This window comes from Arachis ipaensis, chromosome B5 (genome assembly GCF_059453495.1).
Source record: "Arachis ipaensis isolate K30076 ecotype BB chromosome B5, ASM5945349v1, whole genome shotgun sequence".
Taxonomy (NCBI): Eukaryota; Viridiplantae; Streptophyta; class Magnoliopsida; order Fabales; family Fabaceae; genus Arachis; species Arachis ipaensis.
Genome location: NC_142440.1, coordinates 35,745,722 through 35,753,540, shown reverse-complemented (window position 1 = coordinate 35,753,540; position 7,819 = coordinate 35,745,722). Strand labels below are relative to the sequence as shown.

The window sequence follows — 7,819 nt, the reverse complement described above, 5'->3', positions numbered from 1 at the left end:
GAGGGGCATGAGGTTTATTCCTAAACCAAGGTCACACAGAGCCTTAAAGATCATGGTGCCTATGGTACAAGGTATTAAGAACTTTCCAGGATCCTGTTTCTTCTGAGGTAATGTCAGTTGATCCAGATCACTTAGTTCATTGGTGAACAAGGGAGGTTCATCTTCCCAAGTTTCAATGTCAAATAATTTGGCATTCAGCTTCATGATTGCACCAAGGAACTTGGCAGCTTGCTCTTCAGTAACATCCTCATTCTCTTCAGAAGAGGAATACTCATCAGAGCTCATGAATGGCAAAAGGAGGTTCAATAGAATCTCTATGGTCTCCAATTGAGCCTCAGATTCTTTTAGTTCCTCAGAGGAAAGCTCCTTATTGATCACTGGGCGTCCCAGGAAGTCTTCCTCCTTGGGATTCACGTCCTCTCCTTCCCTTACAGGTTCGGCCATGGTAATTAATTCAATGGCCTTGCATTCTCCTTTTGGATTTTCTTCTGTATTGCTTGGGAGAGTACTAGGAGGGATTTCAGTGATCCTTTTACTCAGCTGGCCCACTTGTGCCTCCAAATTCCTAATTGAGGATCTTGTTTCATTCATGAAACTTGCAGTGGCCTTGGACAGATTAGAGAATAAGTTTGCTAAATTAGAGGTATTTTGTTCAGAGTTCTCTGTCTGTTGCTGAGTGGATGATGGAAAAGGTTTATTATTGTTAAACCTGTTTCTTCCACCATTATTAAAGCCTTGTTGAGGCCTTTGTTGATCCTTCTATGAGAGATTTGGATGATTTCTCCATGATGGATTATAGGTGTTTCCATAAGGTTCACCTAAGTAATTTACCTCTGCCATTGTAGGGTTCTCAGGATCATAAGCTTCTTCTTTAGAAGATGCCTCTTGAGTACTGTTGGATGCAGCTTGCATTCCATTCAGACTTTGAGAAATCATATTGACTTGCTGAGTCAATATTTTATTCTGAGCCAATATGGCATTCAGAGTATCAATTTCAAGAACTCCCTTCTTCATAGGCGTCCCATTACTCACAGGATTCCTCTCAGAAGTGTACATGAACTGGTTATTAGCAACCATGTCAATGAGTTCTTGAGCTTCTGCATGCGTTTTCTTTAGGTGAATGGATCTACCTGCAGAAGTGTCCAATGACATCTTTGATAGCTCAGATAAACCATCATAGACTATATCCAGGATGGTCCATTCTGAAAGCATGTCAGAAGGACACTTTTTGGTCAGTTGCTTGTATCTCTTCCAAGCTTCATAGAGGGATTCACCTTCCTTCTGTCTGAAGGTCTGAACATCCACTCTAAGCTTGCTCAGCTTTTGAGGAGGAAAGAACTTGGCTAAGAAATCCGTGACCAGCTTATCCCAAGAGTTCAGGCTATCTTTGGGTTGAGAGTCTAACCACACTCTAGCTTTGTCTCTTACAGCAAAAGGGAAAAGCATGAGCCTGTAGACTTCAGGATCTACTCCATTAGTCTTAACAGTATCACAAATCTGTAAGAATTCAGTTAAGAACTGAAAAGGATCTTCAGATGGAAGTCCATGGAACTTGCAGTTTTGCTGCATCAGAGAAACTAGCTGAGGTTTCAGCTCAAAATTGTTTGCTCCAATGGTGGGGATGGAGATGCTTCTTCCATGTAAATTGGAATTAGGTGCAGTAAAGTCACCAAGCATCCTCCTTGCATTATTGTTGTTGGGTTCGGCTGCCATCTCCTTTACTTGTTCAAAATTTTCAATAAGGTTGTCTCTGGATTGTTGTAATTTAGCTTCTCTTAGTTTCCTCTTCAGAGTCCTTTCAGGTTCTGGATCAGCTTCAACAAGAATGCCTTTTTCTTTGTTCCTGCTCATAAGAAAGAGAAGAGAACAAGAAAAGAAGAGGAATCCTCTATGTCATAGTAAAGAGGTTCCTTATTGTTAGTAGAAGAAGAAAAGGAATAGGGGTGAAGAAGAATGAAGAATCCAAACACAAAGGTGATGATAGGAGCAGAGAGGTGAGATGAAGAGAAGTGTTAGTAGATGAATAAATAATTAGAAGGAGATGAGGGAGAAAAAATTTCGAAAATAATTTTTGAAAAAAAGAGTTAGTGATTTTCGAAATTAGTTTTGAGAAAGGTTAGTAGTTTTTTTTTTTCGAAAATTCAAATAAAAAAAATAAAATAATTAGTTAATTAAAAAGAAATTTTGAAAAAGAGGAAAGATATTTTTGAAAATTAGAGAGAGAGAGAGAGTTAGTTAGGTGTTTTGAAAAAGATAAGAAACAAACAAAAAAGTTAGTTAGTTAGTTGAAACAAATTTGAAAATTAATTTTGAAAAGATAAGAAGATAAGAAGTTAGAAAAGATATTTTGAAACCAAATTTTGAAAAAGATGAGATAAGAAGATATTTTTGAAAAGATATGATTGAAATTAGTTTTGAAAAATATTTGATTTTTAAAATCACAATTAATGACTTGATTCACAAGAAATCACAAGATATGATTCTAGAACTTAAAGTTTGAATCTTTCTTTAACAAGTAAGTAACAAACTTGAAATTTTTGAATCAAAATATTAATTGGTGATGTTATTTTCGAAAATTATGTGATAAAGATAAGAAAAGGATTTTTGAAAAATATTTTTTTAAAAAATTTCGAAAATAACTAAGAAAAAATGAAAGAGATTTGATTTTTGAAAAAGATTTTGAAAAAGATAAGATTTTTAAATTGAAAATTTGATTTGACTCATAAAAACAACCAGATTTTAAAAATTTTTGAAAAAGTCAAATCTAATTTTCGAATTTATGAGAGAGAAAAAGGGAAAGATATTTTTTTTATTTTTGAATTTTTATGATGAGAGAGAAAAACAAGAAAAATGATGCAATGCATGAAAGTTATGGATCAAAACAATGAATGCATGCAAGAATGCTATGAATGCCAAGATGAACACCAAGAACACTATGAAGATCATGATGAACATCAAGAACATATTTTTGAAAAATTTTTAATGCAAAGAAAACATGCAAGACACCAAACTTAGAATTCTTTAATGCTTAGACACTAAGAATTCAAGAATGCATATGAAAAACAAGAAAAAACACAAAATATGAAAATGCAAAGATCAAACAAGAAGACTTACCATGAACAACTTGAAGATCATGAAGAACACTATGAATGCATGAATTTTCGAAAATAATGCAAGATAAACATGCAATTGACACCAAACTTACAATTTGACTCAAGACTCAAACAAGAAACACAAAAATATTTTTGATTTTTATGATTTTATGATTTTTTTGTATTATTTTTTTTCGAAAATTATTGTGAAAAATAAAAATAAAAATAAGGATTCCAAAATTTTTAATATGAATTCCAGGAATCTTATGCTTTTTAGTCTAAAGCTCCAATCAAAGGGTTAGGCATGGCTTAATAGCCAGCCAAGCTTTAGTATGTAACTCAGACATGACACGCCTGACATACCCTATCCAAAAGAATTAGACATGGCTTTACAGCCAACCAGGCTTCAACATGCTTCATGAAACACTAGAATTCATTCTTAAAAATTCTGAAGAAAAATATATTTTTGAAAACATTTTTATTTTATTTATTTATTTTTTTTTCGAAAACAGATGAGAAATTTTTGAAAGATTTTTGAAAAATTTTTGAAAATAAAATAGAAAGAAAATTACCTAATCTGAGCAACAAGATGAACCGTCAGTTGTCCAAACTCGAACAATCCCTGGCAACGGCGCCAAAAACTTGGTGCACGAAATTGTGATCTCTGGTAATGGCTCCAAAAACTTGGTGCTCTAATCTCAATTCATAATTTGTCACAACTTCGATACAACTAACCAGCAAGTGCACTGGGTCGTCCAAGTAATAAACCTTACGTGAGTAAGGGTCGATCCCACGGAGATTGTTGGTATGAAGCAAGCTATGGTCACCTTGTAAATCTCAGTCAGGCGGATATAAAATAATTATGGAGTTTTCGAAAAAGGATAATATAATAGGGATAGAAATACTTATGTAAATCATTGGTGATAATTTCAGATAAGCGCATAGAGATGCTTTCGTTCCTCAGAACCTCTGCTTTCCTGCTGTCTTCATCCAATCAGTCTTACTCCTTTCTATGGCTAGCTTTTTGTAAGGATGTCACCGGTGCCAATGGCTACTTTCAATCCTCTCGAGAAAATGGTCCAAATGCTCTGTCACAGCACGGCTAATCGTCTGGAGGCATCACCCTTGTCGATGGTTGCATCCTATTCCTCTCTGTGAAAATGGTCCGATGCGCTGTCACTGCATGGCTAATCATCTTTGAGGTTCTCGATCATACTGGAATAGAATTTACTATCCTTTTGCGTCTGTCACTACGCCCAGCACTTGCGAGTTTGAAGTTCGTCACAGTCATTCAATCCCAGAGTCCTACTCGGAATACCACGGACAAGATTTAGACTTTCCGGACTCTCATGAATGCCGCCATCAATCTAGCTTATACCACGAAGATTCTGATTAAGAGATCTAAGAGATACTCATTCAATCTAATGTAGAACGGAAGTGGTTGTCATGCACGCGTTCATAGGGAATGATGATGATTGTCACGTTCATCACATTCAGGTTGAAGTGCAAATGAATATCTTAGAAGCGGAATAAGTTGAATTGAATAGAAAACAGTAGTACTTTGCATTAATCTTTGAGGAACAGCAGAGCTCCACACCTTAATCTATGGAGTGTAGAAACTTTACCGTTGAAAATACATAAGTGAAAGGTTCAGGCATGGCCGAGAGGCCAGCCCCCAAAACGTGATCACAGGATAAAAAATACAATCCAGGATGCCTAATACAATAGTAAAAAGTCCTATTTATAATAAACTAGCTACTAGGGTTTACAGAAGTAAGTAATTGATGCATAAATCCACTTCTGGGGCCCACTTGGTGTGTGCTTGGGCTGAGCTTGAAGTCTACACGTGGAGAGGTCATTCTTGGAGTTGAACGCCAGCTTTTGTGCCATTTTGGGCGTTGAACTCCACTTTGCAACTTGTTTCTGGCGCTGGACGCCAGAATTGGGCAGAGAGCTGGCGTTGAACGCCAGTTTGCGTCATCTAAACTTGGACAAAGTATGAACTATTATATATTGCTGGAAAGCCCTGGATGTCTACTTTCCAACGCAATTAGAAGCGCGCTATTTTGAGTTTTGTAGCTCCAAAAATTCCATTTTGATTTCAGGGAAGTTAGAATCCAACAGCATCAGCAGTCCTTCTTCAACCTCTGAATCTGATTTTTGCTCAAGTCCCTCAATTTCAGCCAGAAAATACCTGAAATCACAGAAAAACACACAAACTCATAGTAAAGTCTAGAAATGTGAATTTAACATAAAAACTAATGAAAACATCCCTAAATGTAGCCAGATTCTACTAAAAACATACTAAAAACAATGCCAAAAAGCGTATAAATTATCCGCTCATCAATCACCCTCCTATGGTGTGTGATGGAGGGTAAGGACCTGTACCTGCTACGCTTTATCCGGCACTATATGGCCAGGGTCCACATCCGAGGCACTCTTCCCTTTCCCTATCTGGTTACACAGCTGGGCCGTCGGGCTGACGTGCCATGGGAGGATGTTGATGAGAGGCCACCTGCTGCAGAGTGCAAGAAGCTTGTCCCGCATAGCAGGAACTTCCTGGCCTTGGGCTACAGACCTCCATTCCTGACTGCCACTGCTGCACCACCTACCCCTGCCACCACCACTGCACCTCCACCTGCCACAGAGCCTGTCTATCATCTGGTGCACCACTTGTTCCGACGACTTGACCAGATGGAGCGTCGCAACAAGCGACGCTATGAGCACCTAAAGCTAATGATACGATCCGGCGACATCTCCTCTGAGCCTGACACACCTTCTGAGGTATCTGAGGAGGAGGCGGATGCACCCGAGGCAGAGACCCATCCGCAGGGAGAGGCAGAGCAGGCAGACACCCAGCAGGCAGCACCCCAACAGATCCAGGCTGCAGATCCTGAGATCCCCATTCAGACAGCCCCTCCTCTCCAGCAGCCGCACATTCAGCCAGCCACCACAGAGACCCCAGCTACCATCCCTTCCCGTGATGACACCCCTTCACACCCGGCTGAGTGAGCATCGGGGACGATGCTACATTTTAAGTGTGGGGAGGTCGCCATCTCTGGCGTATTATTTTGGTGAACTACTACAGACTCTTTTTCTTTTATTTTGGATATTTTTCTGTATTTTTCTCTTTATTTTTATTTTTTTTATTTTCTGAGTACTTATACATTGCTACTTTCATGTATTTTTACTCTATTTCTGCATTTTGCATTTTTAGTTTATATTTTAGCCACTTAGTTTAGTTGCAATTCTAACTTATTAGTTATAGAAATTATGGATTAATTAGTATAGTTTACCCTTTTTAGCATAAGATAGCTTAGTTTAAATTGGAAAATATAAAAAGGAAAGTAAACTAGAGACTTTAACAGAATCAAAACAACCCACACCTTGTATATATAGCATTACATGTTAGTTAACAACACTTCATCAAGGAGAAACACTAGAACTTTAAAGCCATTCAATATAAGTTTTACATTGGGAATAATAAGAATTTTTAACTAAACCTGCATGACATACATAAGTGATAAATGATTTTTGAGCTATAGAACACATAGCCTGTGAGTTTTGAGCTTAATTGTATGGTTACATTCAAACCATAATTTTTTATTCCTGTGTGTTCCGCCCTTCTTTTATATTCTGGTATTCTTTACTTTGTTTTAATCTATATGTCCGATTATAGGATATAGAATATAGAATGTAGATATATACCAAGAGAGTGATTGAGGCCATTATTTGATTTTAGCTCACTTATCCTAAAATAGCCTACCTTTTACATCACCCTTGTTAGCCCCCTTGAACCTTTAAATCCCTTTTTATTCTATTAGCCACACTACTAGCCTTAAGCAAAAAAACAAAATAAAATCCCAAGTTGAATCCTTGGTTAGCTTAAGATAGAAAATTATGAATAGTTTAAAATGTGGGAAACCTATCGGGAACATGGATGATAAAAACAAAAGGTAGAAAAGTTGAAAAGAATGAAATAACTCAAATTAAGAAATTTTGGGAAGCATGCTCATGATAAATCAAAGTGATTAAATTACCATGTGCATTAAAAAAAAGAAGTTATTTTTCAGTATTGAATAAAGGGATACAAAAGAATTCCCCAAACGCAAAATAAAAGGAATGCACATGGGATAAAAAAAAATTGAAACATGAGCATGTAGCATCAAGTGGGAAAATATGGGAAAATAGGTAAAGAAGTTTTGTTTTACTAAGTATGTATGTTAGGTGAGATCTTAGTCTAATTAAGGATTCACTTATTAGCTCACTTAGCCTTATACATATATCCTTACCTTTACCTTGGCCCCATTACAACCTTAATTAAAGACCTCATGATTTTTGGTATGACTGTATTCTATAATTATTGATTGGTTAGTGGTGCACAAATTGTAAATCACACTTTTTACAACTCGTACCACTAACCAGCAAGTGCACTGGGTCGTCCAAGTAATACCTTACGTGAGTAAGGGTCGATCCCACGGAGATTGTTGGCTTGAAGCAATCTATGGTTATCTTATAACTCTTAGTCAGGAAAACAATAAAATAATTCACTTATCAAATTTGATTGCACGGAATAAAAGGGCAGAACACAAATTATACTTGTATGCAATGATGGAGAGTATATTGGAGTTTTGGAGATGCTTTGTCTTCTGAAATTCTGCTTTCCTCTGTTTTCTAATTCACGCATGCACGTCCTCCTATGGCAAGCTGTGTGTTGGTGGATCACC

General features: G+C 37.0%; 1 non-coding gene across 1 annotated transcript; it reads left to right on the top strand.

Annotated features, from left to right (window-relative positions):
• Positions 1–1,206: 1,206 nt before the first annotated feature.
• LOC148563840 (small nucleolar RNA R71) lies at positions 1,207–1,314 on the top strand. The gene has a single exon (XR_015885170.1). It is a non-coding gene; the product is annotated as a small nucleolar RNA R71 (small nucleolar RNA).
• The last annotated feature ends 6,505 nt before the right edge of the window (positions 1,315–7,819 follow it).